Source organism: Hyperolius riggenbachi, chromosome 5 (assembly GCF_040937935.1).
Source record: "Hyperolius riggenbachi isolate aHypRig1 chromosome 5, aHypRig1.pri, whole genome shotgun sequence".
In the NCBI taxonomy this organism is placed as follows: domain Eukaryota; kingdom Metazoa; phylum Chordata; class Amphibia; order Anura; family Hyperoliidae; genus Hyperolius; species Hyperolius riggenbachi.
The window spans coordinates 23,712,780-23,730,025 of record NC_090650.1 but is presented as its reverse complement, the minus strand read 5'-3'; the positions used below and the strand labels follow the sequence as shown (position 1 = coordinate 23,730,025).

Sequence of the window (17,246 nt, the reverse complement as noted above, 5' to 3'; positions counted from 1 at the left end):
TAATAATAATAATAATAACATGGTAGGACATTAGGCTATGACTATGGTAGGGATTAGATTGTGAGCTCCACTGAGGACAGTCAGTGACATGACTATGTACTCTGTAAAGTGCTACAGAAGATGCCAGCGCTATATACATACATAATAATTTTCACAGCTTCATATTGGGAAGATCCCGCTGGACTCAGAGTAGAGGTCTTGCACCGCGTAGTGCTATAGAGAAACAATTCTGATTGGTGTAAATAGTTCCTCTAATGTCTTTGGCGACTTTTTAAGAGGGATAAAGACTCCCTGGTTGGCTTTGAAAGGGAGGTGTGAAGATAAAAGACGCACGGCGTCACCAATTACCTTCCCCCAAACTTTAGGAGTTCCTATAATAAATTGTCTGGAGAGGCCGACAGATGTTTTTGGTTAAAGCTGTTGATTCCGACAGGAGCAGGAATTCACGGGCAAGCCTATATATTCATTATTGCACCTCGTCTGGGGGAATCCCAGGCGTCCGCCGCTCCAGACGTTCTCCGCAGTGAACGCAAACATCCAGGAGAAGCCGGGAACCCGTAGATTACATTTACGACTCCGGCGATAGCCCCATCACCTGTTTTGCGAGGCGCTGCGCCGAATCCTCGGGGCTGGAAGGCATTACTGGAAGTCTCAGGTTTCCTTCCAGGAGCGCCGCCAGGAAGGGGGCGCTGGGTAAACGGCCGCGTAAAGAGGGCGAGCTTGGCTGTTCACACCTGAAACACGACCCTCCAGTGGAGGGTTTTATACGGTTCAAGTGACTCCATCCGCTTTAAGACCGGCCTGGAGCGCCGCCAATGAAAACAGTTGCGCTGCGAATTTTTCAGGGCCAGCCTGTGGTCACGGCATTGTAGAAAATCCCCCCGCTTAGCTGAATAAGGCCTGTGAGATGGCGCGCCCCAGACTGGCTGCACCCGGCAGACAAGTGAACGTTTAAACTCCAGCCTGGAATGGATCGCCGGGCGGCTATAAAGGCTGCGGCGGGCAACAGGTGGTGCCAGTGGGCATGCCAACAACGAGACCATGGGGTGGGGGAGGGATTCAAGCCAAAGCAGGCCTAAAGAGGCCCTGTAGTGACAAATAGTAGAATCATGCAGTTAATTATTCTGGATACTCACTTTTACGTTCACTTTCCTGGTTTCAGCACCTGAAACACTTCCTATATCTATGCATTGCTGTATGTTGGTATGTAGCCCGCCCTCCCCGTGATGTTTTGCCTGGGCTGTTTAGCTAGACCACTGGCTTTACTTTCTACTGGCCTCGGAACTCTCAGTAACCAAACATTCCGCAGAGCTGCATCTGACAGGACTAAAGATGTCGCCACCGGTGATAAATTTCAGAACGTAAATCGGGGTGAGGAAAGATTTTACAATATGGAAACACCTACTAAATCATTTATAAGGCAGGGTTGCATGGAAATGGCAATATTCTTTTCGTATTAATTTTCGCGAAAATAATGTTCAATTCTATTTTTGAGCGAAATTTTTTTTTGTTGCTATTTTTCATGTGTTTTGCTGTAAAAAAAATTCTCGAAATCAAAAATAGCATTTTGGATGCAAAAATGAGCAGCAAAAAAATCACAGGCAACACGGTTTTGAAGTAATATTGTAAAAAATAATACATTTTATTCATTGTGTTATTTTCACTACAGTTCCTCTTTAACCGCTTCTGGACCTTGGTAATTGAAATCTATGTCGCGTTTTGGACCTGTTATTCCTGCCAGGGCGTAGATTTCAGTTACAGTGTTGCCGCTTCCAGCGACTGTGATTGGCTGTGATTGGCTCCCAGTGATCACAGGGTCAGAAGTCAATGAAATCAGTTCCTGACTGGCTCACAGAGCTCTGCTGTCATACCGAGAGCTGAGCGAGTGGGCTGCAGCGGCACGAACAGCAAGAGCAGGTGCTTGCGGTGTGGTGTCGGTTAGCCACTTTTTTTTACCAAAACTTTTCTGGTCTTTAACCACTTCACCCCAAACCAGTTTTTACCCTAACGGACAAGAGCGATTTTCACCTTTCAGTGCTCATCCCTTTCATTTGCCAATAGCTTAATCACTACTTATCACAATTAAATGATCTATATCTTGTTTTTTTCACCACCAATTGGGCTTTTTGGGGTTGAAATTTGTTTTCAATAATTACTTTATTTTCTATGCATTTTAAGGCGGAAAACAAGGAAAAAAATTAAAAAATACACTTTCTCCAATTTCATCCCCTATAGTTTTAATATTAACAATGCTACTGTACATAAAACCAACACGTTGTATCTGCCTATTTGTCCTGGTTATCACAATATTTTAATTATGTCCCTACTACAAAGTATGGGGACAATATATTATTTGGAAAGAAAGGTGTATTTTTTCTATAGTGTTTTTTCTTTTTTTTTTACTAATCTCATGCGCGGGAGCATGCACACACGCGCATGCACGCGCACACCGCGGCAGCAGCACTGTTTGACTTATAAAAACGTTCTGGAGCCATTAAGAGGCTCTAGCAGGACGTTTTTATAATTCTGCTTGTTGTCATTAAGTGGTTAAGGGGCCAGAGACTTTTGGTAAGGAAGTGCAGAACAAGAACTCTGGGTGCAGAGAATTCCTGCGCCTTGCTGATTGGCTGAGGGCAGTTCAGTGTGACGCGAAGCTAAGAAGGGAAATGTAACTAAATCACCTTACCCCTCTGCAGAAGCTGCTGCCCTTGTTGATATGGTACTACTAGATCTTGTATGTAGGAAAAGGGTAATTTCTTACCTTCTCAGAAGGACAATCCATCTTTATTTAATGAAAAAAAACTAATGTTTATTCATGCACATTAGACACCACGTTTCTCAGGTCTTTTCCCGCTTCCTCGAGTCAATACAAGTGCCTTTAGATCTTTTGGTCACCAATGTGAGTGCCTGAAAAAAAAAAGATTTGAAAAAAAAAACTTTGAACAATATGACATCATAAATATCGGTGATTATGCGCTTACTCCTTTCTATCGAAACTGGAATTTTACTTTATGGTTTAAAAACGAAAACTAGGCAGCGTCCCATCTAAACTTTTTTGGATCCCGCCTCATCAGAGCAAATGTTTTGCTTTTACAGTTTTTATGGGTCTTTTTATTCAGGGCCTCGCACCAGAAATAAACATTATTCCGCCGCGTATGACTGAATGGCAGAGAGGGGTTTGCTCTATCCATACACAGATTTCCTTGTTCGAGGGGAAAAGAGCTAAAAATAAAGCGGCCGGAGGAATAGGCTGCAGTAAATGGCGGGGAGTGTTGTACGCGGCACACCAGAAGTCGGCGGTCAGACTTAGGGGAACCCCTGGCTTTCCTGCAGGACGCGGCGCAGGTTCCGCACAATGAGCGCAGCCATTAATGAGGCTATTGTGGTGAGATCAGCCGCGCTATTCATAGAGAGAGTCAGAGACACCGGACTTATATTAATATGTCTCTCCTGCCTCGAACCTTCCCTGGCTCCCCTGCCGGGTGTGTTATAAACTTATAAATATTGAACGGAAAGGAGGAAACAACTTGTAAGTCCAGAATTATGAAGTATAAACTTTGTTTAACATGTTTAAACTTACAAGTTTAAACTTTCTTTCACATGCTCGAAGGGCAGCCAAAAAGCACTAAAAACGAGAGAGAAGAGAGCAAAAGAAAGAAGGAATACAGACTGAGTAGATGTGACAAACACACATACAGAGGGGAACAGACTGGGTCTAGCTTTGTGATCGGGGGGAACGTGGAGGCTGAAGCTCACTTCCTGTTGAACTGTACAGCCATCAGAAACTACCACGTCAAGAAAGTGGACCTCTGGTTTCTAACACAGAAAACTCTACATTCTGCTGGTTATTATTGTTTAGTATTTTATATAGCGCTGACAACCTCAGCAGTGCTCAGCTACTGGTGGTGGACCACAGTTGCGCTACGAGCACTTTGCACAGCTACGCTTAGGTAACCGGCGGGCACACGCTACACTGATGTAACCTTGAGTTGTGAGCGCGGTAATATTAACCCGCTCTGTGTGTGCGCAGTATGTTTAGAGCAGTTTGCTGAATCAAGCTCAATTGCTGCACACTACAGTATATTACATCTTCACAGGGCTTTTCTTAGCATGTGCGTGAGATATTAGACATTTAGGGACACAACACACAAGAAGTTACAGCAGAAGGATTTGCAGCAGAGATAGATTTGGATGTCATGCACATATAAATTTTATAAGTAGCCGAATTAGCTCGACGAGAAAGGGACTAAGGACTGAGCCTTGTGGCACTCAAACCAGAGAGAAGATAAGGGGAGGAGGTGTTGTTGGAATGGGCAGTGCTGACAATCCTTCCACTGATGAAAGAGGCGTAAGGTACAGTCAATGGAGACAAATGGCTATATCTGCTAATTCTACTTTGATAAAGTTTGTCTGTTGCACACCCAACTGTATCAGTTCTTGGTGTGGTCCTTAAAACACCATCATCTCCCCAGGACCTGCGACCCGGACCCCCTTCCCCCACCTGGTGCAGGCAGGAGAGTGTCACACTTACCTATAACTTCTAACTACTAACCATTAGGAACATTAGCGAAAAGGGGAAAAATAACTCATTGCAAAGTGAGAAGTTAAAAAATGGAAGAGAGGTCAAGAAATGATTGATATTCACCATGTAATTTGTCCATATTGTTTGATCCACATTCAACCTGCAGGTCCTCATCTTTACTACTGGCAGACGTGAAAAAAACTAGACAGCACTAGCTGCCATTATCCATAACCCCCCCCCCCCCCCCCTCTAACAATGCGATTGTCCAAAGGTTTTTTCGTTTTTTTTATAGTTCAACATATGCACAGACAGAGATACTTGTTGCTGGGCATTTGGAAACAGCCATTATTTCCCACAATGCAATGGGGCTCCGACAGTGGGATGTCAGGACCTAGGTCCCGACATCACACTGTGGGAGTGGTTTCACTACAGTATCAGCCATACAGATGTCCCTAATGATCTATTCGATCTATACAATCCCCTAGTGTTTAGTGTTTACAATCCCCTAGTGCCTCATACGACTTCCCTGGTGTTCTAGGGCTTCACCACCAATATAGCTTTCCTGGTGGTCTAGAGTGGGCCAAACATAATGCGAAGTGGGGAAACCACTTGGGGGCCAATTTTAATGGCGCTGAGGGCCAGATTTGGCCCACGGGCTGGAGTTTGACATGTATGCACTAGATCCTATAGAGGCTTCCTGTGTCCTCCTTGCCATGCTCATCGGGACCCTCCAGAACATCAGGGTCGCGCTCCTCTTGCAAGGGGCATGGCCATACTGCTCCCGTGCGAGTGGCTCCGGCCTACTTCACAGGCATGACCGTACTCACACTGGCGTGGTACGCCCGCGCTCATGCCTGAAGAAGCGTGCGGCCCTGATCTTCTTACCGACTTGCCCTTGTCGGTTTTCTCCGGGGGATCCGTGCTTGGCGTGGAGGACGGTGTGGGAAGGTGAATAATGTCTTCTTACCCCGAGGTTCGCCTCGGTTACACTTTACCTCATGGCTTAACTCCGACCGCCTCTTGCGGCCGCCGCCAGGAATGCTTTCCGCTCCGTCCAGACTGGAGGGATGTTTTGCTTCACAGTTGCAGTGGAGTTGTGGTGAGACCTGTCACAGCTCCATCTAATGATTCCTTCTGATGTGAGTTCACAGCCCGGTGGGATCTTCAGATGGCGGAGGGTGTGAAATTCTGCCACCTCCTGCGTAATTCCCACCCTTCTGCTCCCGTTTGCTGCTGTGAAGAGCATCGCCCCGATCATAAAAACATGAAGTGCTGAGAGGTGACGGCACGCAATGCCTGTTTATATCAGGAGCCGCAGTGTGCGCGTTTCAGCCCTGCGCCTCTCCCCAGAGCTGTACCATGTGTTTCCCTCCTCTTCCCTTCTCTAGGCCGATATATCCTCCTATTATTTTTCTATTCTAGTCTAAAGTGGACCTGAACTCTTGCACAGCACAGAAGGAAAACAGAAAAAAATGCACCTTGTATGTATTTAGCAAGTTTAGCCTGTCTAATTCCCCCTCATCTGTGATTGTAATTTGATCTCTCAGCTGTGTCATCTCAGGAATCTCCTCTACCACAGCAGAGCAGCTAATTTGAAAACAGAGGATGTTAATATTATGTCTCCCTCCATGAAAGCAGGAAGTAGCCACACTGCAGATTTCTTGCAGGAACTGTATCAGCTGTAACAAACAAATGTTTTTCTTTAAAAAAAGTTTTTCTTTAACAGTTAATATGATGCCGTATCTTTTAGAGAAGAAAGCAAGTTCTGAGTTTAGGTCCACTAAAAGCACAGCTCCCAACAGTCCCTTTTTCGGAGGGACAGTCCCTCTTTAGGAACCCGATCCCTCTGTCCCTCTTTCTCCCTCAAGTGTCTCTTTTTCAGGTCTGATGTAAAGATCTATGTGAATATTTGTATTTTTCTATATAAAAATGCGTTTAAATGACTCTAAACTTTATTCCCATTAAATTGATGCATTTCTTATTTCCAAATGTTAAAGGAACACTAATGTTAATAGAAAGGACTGGTGTTGTTTAAAGTGAACCAGAGACGAAGCACCCTCATGTATTTTACCATATACATCAGTGGGAACATTACAGAAAACACCTACCCTGCTCTCTGTTTCATTCTTCACTGCTCAGCTTGCTTCTTGTTAGGCATGATAAAATCCCCGACTGAGCATTCAGTCTGGCTTTGTTCAGGAATTATTATAGCTGAGTCTGTGTTCTCTGGTGTCTTTTCAAGCCCAAGCCTGCCCTCTTGTGGCTCTGCTCAGGAATTATTATAGCTGAGTCTGTGTTCTCTGCTGTCTTTTCAAGCCCAAGCCTGCCCTCTTGTGGCTCTGCTCAGGAATCATTATAGCTGAGTCAGTATAGCAAAGCCAGACTGAATGCTCAGTGTGGGATTTTATCAGGGCTGATTAGAAGCAAGCTGAACAGTTAAAAATGAAACAGACAGCAGGGTAGGTGTTTTCTCTAATGTTCCCACTGATATATATGGTAAAATACATGAGGGTGCTTCGTCTCTGGTTCACTTTAAATGATAAAACTGCATCTTTTGCTTATGGATTCTTTATGATATGCAGGACTAGGGGTGTGACAGGAGCGTGGCCAGCTGGGAGTACATTACTAAGCGGGGGGGTGCTATGCCTATGAGCCTTTAGGTGCACTCTACGCAAGGTCATAGGAGGGACATCACATCCCCACCGCAACGCAAAAAATAGGTGTAAAACCGGCCCGAAGGTATTACCTAAATCCTCTGTTGCTGGTTTACCGTTGGCAGATCTACCAAAGCCAGCAGATTGATGTAACATCTGTGAAAATGATATTAAAAATAAAAATGAGAGACACCGAGATCCTAATATAGTGTACTATGCGGAAGGTAGTATGGAACAATGTAATGTGAGGAAGTTATACTCACAAACAAGCGTTACCGCTGAGGCAACCACTGTAAGGGCAGGTGAGGAGATTAGACCTGTCCCCACTCAGGATTAAGGGCCCGTTTCCACTATCATGAATCCGCATGCGTTGCCCGCATGCGAATTCGCATAGCCAGTGCAAGTGGATGGGACTGTTTCCACTTCTGCGTTTCCTGCACGTTTTTCTGTGCAGAAAAAATCTACAGGGTAGGGCCCTCAGAATTCGCCTGTGTGTGTAATGCAGGTGAATCGCACGCAATGTATTTAATAGGGAAATCGCATGCGTTTTCCCCATGCGTTTTTTGCCGCGATTTCGCATGCGATTTCGCATAGGTACCCATGTTAATTCACACAGGCAGTGACATGGTTAAAATTGCATCACCCTTACCTATGCGAAATCGCGGCAAAAAACACATGCGGAATCGCACCCGCATGCGATTTTCCTGCGGTGATTCGCCGGCGATTCCGCAACGCTATAGTGGAAACGGGCCCTGAGATGTCGCTCTCTGTAGATAGGAAATAGCAGGGGTGGGTCCCCCTTCCACCAAGGGTGGATACTGTAAACTCGTTAGTGAACAGAGGCGCCAGTAGGATAAAAACAAACACTAAACATTTAATATATGCTGGGAAGAAGTGGTGGACTTACCTCCAAAAGCAAACCAGACAACTGTCTGTCATATACAAAATAAATACTTTATTGGTACCCCAATGGATGCAACGCGTTTCGCAGGACAAAGCCCGCTTCATCAGGCAATAGGATGGGGACAAACTGTAAACAAAAGCACAGAATAAATTGCTGTAATGAGCAACAATATTCACAATAACCTTTACATTTTCATAAAAAGACATAACTCGGTGCATTGGTGGTTACAGAGATGTTGATGTTGCATAAATATTGCAAGTAGTAGATAAACCAAGTACTATATTGCATAAGTGTTGCAAGGGATGGTTAAACCAGATTCCATGTGGGCAAAAATGTAAATGAAGTGGCATTTCTGTAGTACCCTTGATGGAGCTACTATGAACGCAATCGGGTGCAAAATGTGGTGCACAGTCAAAATAGGGTATCAAGACCACAGGTACATCTGTATACAAAAGGTGCAGCTGTATATTTAAAGTGCAGTGGTTAGCAGCCTATTTCATTGGGGCCTAAAATAAAATTAAGTTAATAAATAAAGATGGCATCGACCACAGTCCTCCCGCTTTAAGTGTCCCACAGCAGCTCAGTGACATACGGCAAGCGGATGGGTCCAATAAGGAGATGTATGCCGCCACATAAAGGACCGGAGAGAGTGGTGGATGTGGCTGATAGTTTACACGGCGGCAGAACTATAAGACTCCTCCGAGGCCCCCTCAATAAACGGTATCACTTTCCCCGGACTAAATAATGAAAGGCCGGCGTGATGTAAAGTGATAGAGGAAGTTCTCCTCCCGCCATCTTTATGGCCGCCGTGCAGCGATTATGCGGCTCCGGGACAGGTTTAGGGCCTCTCTGCCAGTGAGATTTGTGGCGATAGTTCCAGCTGTTCTGATAGGAGATGGCTGCTTATGTCGCTGAGAGCAGCCATATGGATATTTCACTCTTCAAAGTTAAAGTGATAAACTATCGGTGGACGCGGGATCGTTCCAGACATTTGCTTAAAGAGTAACTGTCGCGAAAATCTTGAAATGTAAAACACATACAAATAAGAGGTACATTTCTCCCAGAGTAAAAAGAGCCATAAATTACTTTTCTCCTATGTTGCTGTCACTTAAAGTAAGTAGTAGAAATCGGACATTACCGATTTTGGACTAGCCCATCTTCTCATGGGGGAGGGGGGGTTCTCAGGGTTTTTCTTATTTTTAAAAACACTTAGTGAATGGCAGTTGCTCCATCGAACTGCCAAAATAGTGTGCAGCGAGCAGGGAGGCTGGCCAGCATCTTTATGTAAATCTTTTTAAGGGAATATCTTTGTAAAGAATAAAGGCCATGCTGAGAATCCCTCATGAATAATAATAATGGCAGTATTTGTATAGCGCTTTTCTTCTGTCGGACTCAAAGCGCTTGCGAGGCAGCCACTAGAGCGCACTCAGTAGGCAGTAGCAGTGTTAGGGAGTCTTGCCCAATGAACTCCTTACTGAATTACTGGCTTACTGAACAGGCAGAGCCAAGATTTGAACCCTGGTCTCCCGTGTCAGAGGCAGAGCCCTTAACCAGTACACCATCCAGCCACCACTGAAGAGATGGACTAGCCCGAAACCTGTCAGTAATGTCAGATTTCTACTACCTACTGTAAATGCCAGCAACATATGAGAAAAGTAACTTATGGCTCATTTTACTCTGGAAGAAACGTACATCCTATTTGTATGTGTTTTACATTCTAAGATTTTTGCGACAGTTCCTCTTTAAATAAAAGCTGTTTGGAGTGAGCCGTTCTGAATTTATGGACTCGTGAGAATGGTCGGAGATTTTAAAGGACACCTGAAGTGAAAGAGATGGGGAGGCTGCCATATTTACAGCAAAGTCCCCATTATCCGGAAGTCAGGCAACCGGAAGTCTCAAATAACCAGCATACCTGAGTGATAAGAGGAACTTTGTTTTGGGTGGGTTTTTTTTTTTTTAAATACTTACCGAGCCTCTAGCGATGTGTAGCAGCCTTACTGCAGCTCCCATTCGACATGTCATGTGACCCAATGTGGGTCAGGTGACCCGCTGGCTTGCGTGCATGCGGGACGACGGAAAGCCAGAGGCCGCCAGGAGCCCACTAGGTGCTGCAGGAAGGCTGCTAGACATCGCTGGAGGCCCGGTAAGTATTTAGGGGGAGTGGTTTGTGCTTATTATGCCGGTTGCTAAAGCAACCAGCAAGTGCCGGATACCCACTGGTGCCGGACATCAAGGACTGTGCTGTATTTTCCTTTTAATCAATACTAGCTACCTGGTAGTCCTGCTGATCTCTGGCTGTAGTAATGTCTGAATCACACACCAGAATCACTCAGAAAGATCTGCATGATTGTTCAGGGATCTATGGCAGAGAGTATTAAGGATAGTGTACTGGTTAAGGGACATCATCCTCTGACACAGGAAACCTGGGTTCAAATCTCAGCTCTTCCTGTTCAGTAAGCTAGCAGCTTCAGTATGGAGTTCTTGGGCAAGGCTCCTTAACACTCTACTTACTGCCTACTGAGTGTGCTCTAGCGGCTGCTGCGCAAGTGTTTTGAGTCCGACAGGAGAAAAGCGCTATACAAAAAAGCAATAGATCTGAAGATTTGGCCTCAGATTGGTGCCGCCAAAAGCACTCCCGATCGACGTTGCAACCATTTTCAATCGGGCGTGCTGGAAAATCTCGGGCTGTGTGCCACACAAACTGAAGGCCAACATACAAACTCCTTGCTGATAGTGCCTAGGCTGAGTGTGTACTGGAGGGTGAGAGTGTTTTCCACAACAACCCCGGACCGCCTCAATCTTGGAAATGTATTATTGACCAGAGGGACACGTTAAAGTAGCCTTCATGCCCTCCACACACGTATTCTTTACTCTTCTAAACCGCCAGATCTCATGTCCTCCACTCAATCTATATCTCTACTCCTCCCCCCCACATTTCACCAACTCATCTCTCATACTCGTGTATTGGTTTTCCAGGACTCTCGTTTATCCATCTTAGTTGCCTGGTGACAAGATGTAGAAGCCAGCGTCATCTTCTTTTCAGGTACCTTCTTGAAACCTTGAGATGTGTGTCCCCTGCTCCTCTGTATGGGCTGGCCTCTCATCTCGTGCCTCATGTCATCTGTGACCGCCGTGACCTCAGAGACAAAAGCCTCTATCTCTATACTACACCATCAAAGACAAGCACGGTCTGAGGCTGCTCTACCTGAAACATATGAGGGCTCCATGTCATTCTGCCGACAGTCATTGGAACGCTGAAGGCTCACAGAACTACGCAATATTAACATAAGCTGTCATTATCTTTATTGTTTTTCTATTGCTCAAAGATTTACAATTCGAAAATGTAGATACCTCAGGAGAGGGAATCCTCTGGTTTCCAAGTGGCTTTCTCTGTCCTCCACCACCAGGCTGTTTCCAGCACTAAGACCACTCGAGGTGGTGGGGCCCTCTGGCTCCTTACAGCTCGGGGCCCCACAGTGATTTTCAGCCCCCAATATTTACACCCCTGAATACAGGTACATGTCCCGACCCACCTCTCTAAACTTAACCACAGGTACACGCCTAATGTGTCCCCGCCCCCCCCCTTCTAGATGCGCTTAAGCCGGGCCACTTGGACCCTCCACTAGCTGCCCCGGTATTTCCTCCAGTCGGCAAGAGCGATCAGCCTGAGGGGGGCTGGAGGAAGCCCCAGTTATGTATAATTTTTATTTTTTAATTGTCAGGTACACTTTAACTTAATCTTGCCTCTTCTACAGACACCTGGAAAGGAACACGGAGCAGTATTTTGCAGAATAATTATGTAAGGGGTCTCATTTATTACACTGAAGGCTTAAATACCCATTTGTCAACAATATAGTGGCACCTAATTAACCTACCAGTTATGAGTTATCTTAATAGAAACGTTTTAGTGTTCAGGGTTTCATTTTATTACTGGATAGGAAAAGAAAAGTCTGAAGTTGTAGCCTTGTCACAATGTAGAGCTTCTGAAAAATGTAACTTCCTATAATCTCTTCTAAAGAGAAAAGAAAAAAAGAAAACCTGAACTGAAAATTAAAAGTCAAAATAAGCATACACAAGTCATACTTACCTTCCATGTAGTCTACTCCTCAGTTTCTTTCTCCTGTCCCGCGTCCTATTTGTTCACTGTGATCAGGGGAATTTTCCGTCCTCCATTTTGAAAATGGCCATTACCCATAACAGCTTTCTGGTCAGCACACAGTTAAACTGTAACATCGCCCACTTGAGCCATAGGGAAACATGGACATTACCTGGTACATCAGTTTTCCTCTCAGCTATAACTGACAGCAACTGATATTTTACTGACATCAACTGATATATTTCAGATCTGACAAAATATTGTCAGAACTGGAAGAGATTATTGTCAGAAGAAAATGGTGAGCTTCTGAGAGGAACTGATGGCAAGGTAACGCTGTAATGTTCATTTGAAGTTACCTCATGTGTTTATTTTAAATATTTTTACTCAGTACAGGTTCTCTTTAAACTCCAATTCCACATTTTTCTTAAATTAATTCTTCCTGCTCCTTCCTGCTTAACGCTAACTGGATTCATACGGTAGCCGTCCATCCTACAAGTACTTACCTTTATGATATAGTCATTCCACCCATCTGGAGGAAGTAAGAATATTGCTTATGGTCATAAGAGACATTAAAAAGTAACCAAGGCGATATGTGACATGATGAGACAGACATGTGTATGTACAGTACAGAACATATTAATAACCAGGCTATTTTACTTGTTTTATTTTGCTGCCTGAAAGAGTTAATTTCTAGGCATGGAAGTGACAGTGTAACGATCGGTGTCAGCACGCAGAGAGAATCTGATTATTGGTGATCTGCAGTATCACCAAGAATGCAGATATATACCTGATTATTGATGATCTGCAGAATCACCGATAATACAGATATATTGCTAACCTCTGGACACCTATATAATGTGAGTGTTTGGTGCAACAGTAATAACTTTGAGTGAGGACCACCCGAGGAGCAGGTGGTCCTTGGCAGTATGAGAAGTACCTCCCTTTGGAAGTGCAGAGATCTTGCAGCAGCCTGAGACCTCCAAGGGGGCGGAGTCCCAGGCTGAATAGCAAGAAGACCCGGTGACTAGTGACCCCTGGAAGATGGGCGTCACCAGCAGGTCTGGAGAATAACACAAATGATAATACAGTTCCCTAGTCTTGGGTGCGAGGTCCGTGGTCTCAGCACCCTGTAACTAGTCTGGAGTATAACACAAATGATAATACAGTTCCCTAGTCTTGGGTGCGAGGTCCGTGGTCTCCGCATCCTGGAACTAGTCTGGAATATAACACAAATGATAATACAGTTCCCTAGTCTTGGGTGCGAGGTCCGTGGTCTCAGCACCCTGGAACTAGTCTGGAGCATAACACAAATAATAATACAGTTCCCTAGTCTCGGGTGCGAGGTCCGTGGTCTCAGCACCCTGGAACTAGTCTGGAGTATAACACAAATAATAATACAGTTCCCTAGTCTCGGGTGCGAGGTCTGTGGTCTCAGCACCCTGGAACTAGTCTGGAGCATAACACAAATAATAATACAGTTCCCTAGTCTCGGGTGCGAGGTCCGTGGTCTCAGCACCCTGGAACTAGTCTGGAGCATAACACAAATAATAATACAGTTCCCTAGTCTCGGGTGCGAGGTCCGTGGTCTCAGCACCCTGGAACTAGTCTGGAGTATAACACAAATAATAATACAGTTCCCTAGTCTTGGGTGCGAGGTACGTGGTCTCAGCACCCTGGAACTAGTCTGGAGTATAACACAAAGATAATAAAAGTAATCTGGCTCAGTGTAAATTCCCAGGTCCTCCTGGTTCAAACACACTGTAGGATCTGACTATGGTCTGAATGCTTCCACGTAAGTGTTCGCAATGGCAGACAACCAGCAACTGGCAAGCAAGCTGTATATATAGTTGCAGGACTCCCCCCGAGCCACTCAGCCAATCAGGAGTCCAGCAGGAATCAGCTGATCGTCCGGATCAGCTGATACCTCTGCTGCTGGCATGCGCGTGTAGCTTTCCATCCATCTGTGTGAACTAACAGACCCAGCCACACCAGACGCATGCTGCCGCGTGCAAACCGCTGCATTGGACGCGGAAACAGCCGCCTTACTGCCAGTACATGCGCCGGCTTTTCCGCGATCTCTCGCAGACAGCTTCTGTCTTGTCGGTACCTTGTCGGGAATATAGTAAACATCACTGATTAGCATATTACAGCCATAAACGTTTTACTGGCAGAATACAACTTCTGAGCTCAGGGGACAGATATAAAAAGGTCAGTAGTTCATGTATTTACATTTAGGTACACTTAATAGGCTGCTACTAAGCAGAGACAACAAAACATTAAATTTACTTTATAAATGTTTAAATATAAAATAAAACCCTGGGATATAAAAAAAGGCCATTTTTAGGAGAAGGGGAATAAATATAATTGTTTATCTCCTCAGTGTATTTTCACCTCTAGTTCACGGTTAGTGACTATGACGGGATTGTGACTGTTGCAGTATCTCAGTAGGTCCTGCGCATGGTGACCTTATATGGCTGTTTTTACCCCACAAGCTCCCATTTCATATCGGTTTTGTGAAAGCCTGTGGATGATGTATTGGCTGCGGTTATTCATATTTTCTGCTTTACACTTTGTCACCCCCCAGTGATTGGCTTCGGAGGCGGTCGCGGGCGCTGTATTGCTTACAGGGTGGAGTTGCGTTCTCTAACTTCTCTGTCATTATGTTTTTTTCGGCGCGGCCTCTCTGACCCGGCTTGCTCTGCTATTGATCGCGGCAATTGAGAGGAGCAGAGCTGCATTTATCTCAGTTAATTAACCGTCACATCTTTGCGAGATACAGGCCAGCGAGGGCTCTCAGGAGGGGTTTGTGGATGAGGCAGCGCTTTAATCTCCCGCTCGCTGGATAGAGGCATGCAGAATATTGGTCTCTATGTATACAGGCAGCCCTCTACTTACAAACAGGCTCCGTTAAAGGGGCACTATGGCGAAAAAGTGTAAAATTTAAAGTACATGTAAAAATATACAAATAAGAAGTACATTTCTCCCAGAGTAAAATGAGACATAAATTAATTTTCTCCTATGTTGCTGTCACTTACAGTAGGTAGTAGAAATCTGACATTACTGACAGGTTTTGACTAGCCCATCTCCTCATGGGGGATTCTCAGCATGGCCTTTATTCTTTATAAAGACATTCCCTGAAAAGGATTTTATACGAATATCCTAGCCAGCCAGCCTGCTCACTGTGCCGTTTTTTTGCAGTTGGATGGAGCAACCGCCATTTACCAAGTGCTTTTGAAAATAAAGTACATTTTGAGAACCCTCCATGGGGAGATAAGCTGGTTTAAAACCCGTCGGTTCTGTCAGATTTATACAGCATACTGCAAGTGATAGTAGAAAAGTAATTTATGGCTCATTTTACTCTGGGAAAAAATGTACTTCTTATTTGTATATATTTATATGTACTTTAAATTGTACACTTTTTTGTTATAGTGCCCCTTTAAATTTGCTTGTAAGTTGAGTCCTGTGTTACACACGGGGATGAATGATTTGCTTTCAGACAACTCTGGATTTGGACATATAGCATAAACTAGGTTATTTTGTTGTTTTAAATGTGCTTTTAAAGTATCTTAAACTAGTTAGAACAGTTTATACAATACTGTAGCAGTTGCCCCCCCAGAAAAAAAAAAAGATAATAAACCACTTCCGGACCAGCAGTCACTGACGCCTTAAACTCCCTGGCGTTGTGATTATTTCCAGATTTGGAGTCTAAAAGTCGTGCAATTTTTTCACAAGCTTTTAGACCCTAAAAACAAGAAAAGAAGAACATACTACAGAGAGATGTGCAGCGGCTCCTGCATATAACTCACTCAGGCACGGGATTACTGCTCTGAGCTGCGGATTTCCACCCCGAGCCTGATTGGATTACCGCTAAGGAGGTTAAAGGACCACTATCGTGAAAAAAGTAGGCAGTTAAAATCTGACAGAACCGACAGGTTTTGGGCCAGTCCATCTCCTCATGGGGGATTCTCAGGGTTTTTGTTTTGTTTTCAACAGCATTTTCTGAACAGCAGTTGCAAAATAGTGTGCAAGTGAGTAGGGAGGCTGGCTGGTATCTTACTATTTTGGCAGTTAAACTGCTGTTCAGGAAATGCTGTTAAAAACAAAGAAAACCCTGAGAATCCCCCATGAGGACTGGCCCAAAACCTGTTCTGTCAAATTTTAACTGCCTACTTTTTTCTCGATAGTGGTCCTTTAAAGCGGTACAAAACCCAGACATAATATTCAATAAAAACATGTTTTCCTTCTTTTTATATGCCATACGGTTATCCTATTTGCTTTTGTGCATAAGTATTATTATTCATTTAGAAATTACAAGTTTCCAAAGTACTCTTTTTTGCTCTGAGAGCTGAGTTTGAATTTTATTCATAACCGTTTTTTTTTTTTCCCATCTTGAAATATAAGCAGAAATGCTTTCTGATTGTCTGACTTTGTTCAGGAGAGCCTGCAGTGTCAGAGAAGTATTTGTTTACATTCCTCACTTGATACAATTAAACACAAGATAACACTATCTCCAGTTCGGATGCCTCCAGCTTTCCTGGCATTGAGCTTTTCTGTCCTGTGTTAAACCATTTGAATGCTGTTGTAGTAAAAAACAAATGCTGGTAGTATATAATATGCTGTAAATAATGTTTTAGAGCAAAGAAGAATTGCTGGGTTTCATTCCGCTTTAAGGACCAGAGACTTTTTGGTCAGAAAAAAGGGCTCACCGTCGTCACGAGGCACGGACCTGTCTCTCTCACCGTTTGTGCTGATCTCCCATTGCTGAAGCCCACTTGACCTGCTGTTACTATGACAACAGAGCTCGGTGAGCCGGTCAGGAGCCAATTTCATTGGCTCCTAAACACCCTGTGATCACTGTGAGCCAATCACAGCCAATCACAGGGTCAGGAGCCAATGAAATCGGCTCCTGACCAGCTGACATAGGTCTGTGGGAGCAGCTGCCCAAGGCCCAGACATTTGTGGCCGTTGCAGAAATCGATCCCTGGCCCTGGCAGGTGTGTAAAGTTGACACCTTTATATCAGCCTTACTGTATTTTTCCTATGTTTGGTAGGTTTAGCATTGGCGAGGAG

The 17,246-nt window shown here is 44.5% G+C and overlaps 1 protein-coding gene and 1 long non-coding RNA gene across 3 annotated transcripts in view; one reads left to right on the top strand and one right to left on the bottom strand.

Annotated features, from left to right (window-relative positions):
* Positions 1-17,246, top strand: part of PTH1R (parathyroid hormone 1 receptor) — a 452,655-nt gene that overhangs the window by 113,930 nt on the left and 321,479 nt on the right. The gene's annotated exons all lie outside the window — the stretch shown is intronic.
* Positions 2,831-16,948, bottom strand: LOC137519557 (uncharacterized). The gene is made up of 3 exons (XR_011021010.1): positions 16,883-16,948; positions 8,084-8,206; positions 2,831-2,907 (listed from the first exon to the last, which is right to left on the bottom strand). It is a non-coding gene; the product is annotated as an uncharacterized lncRNA (long non-coding RNA).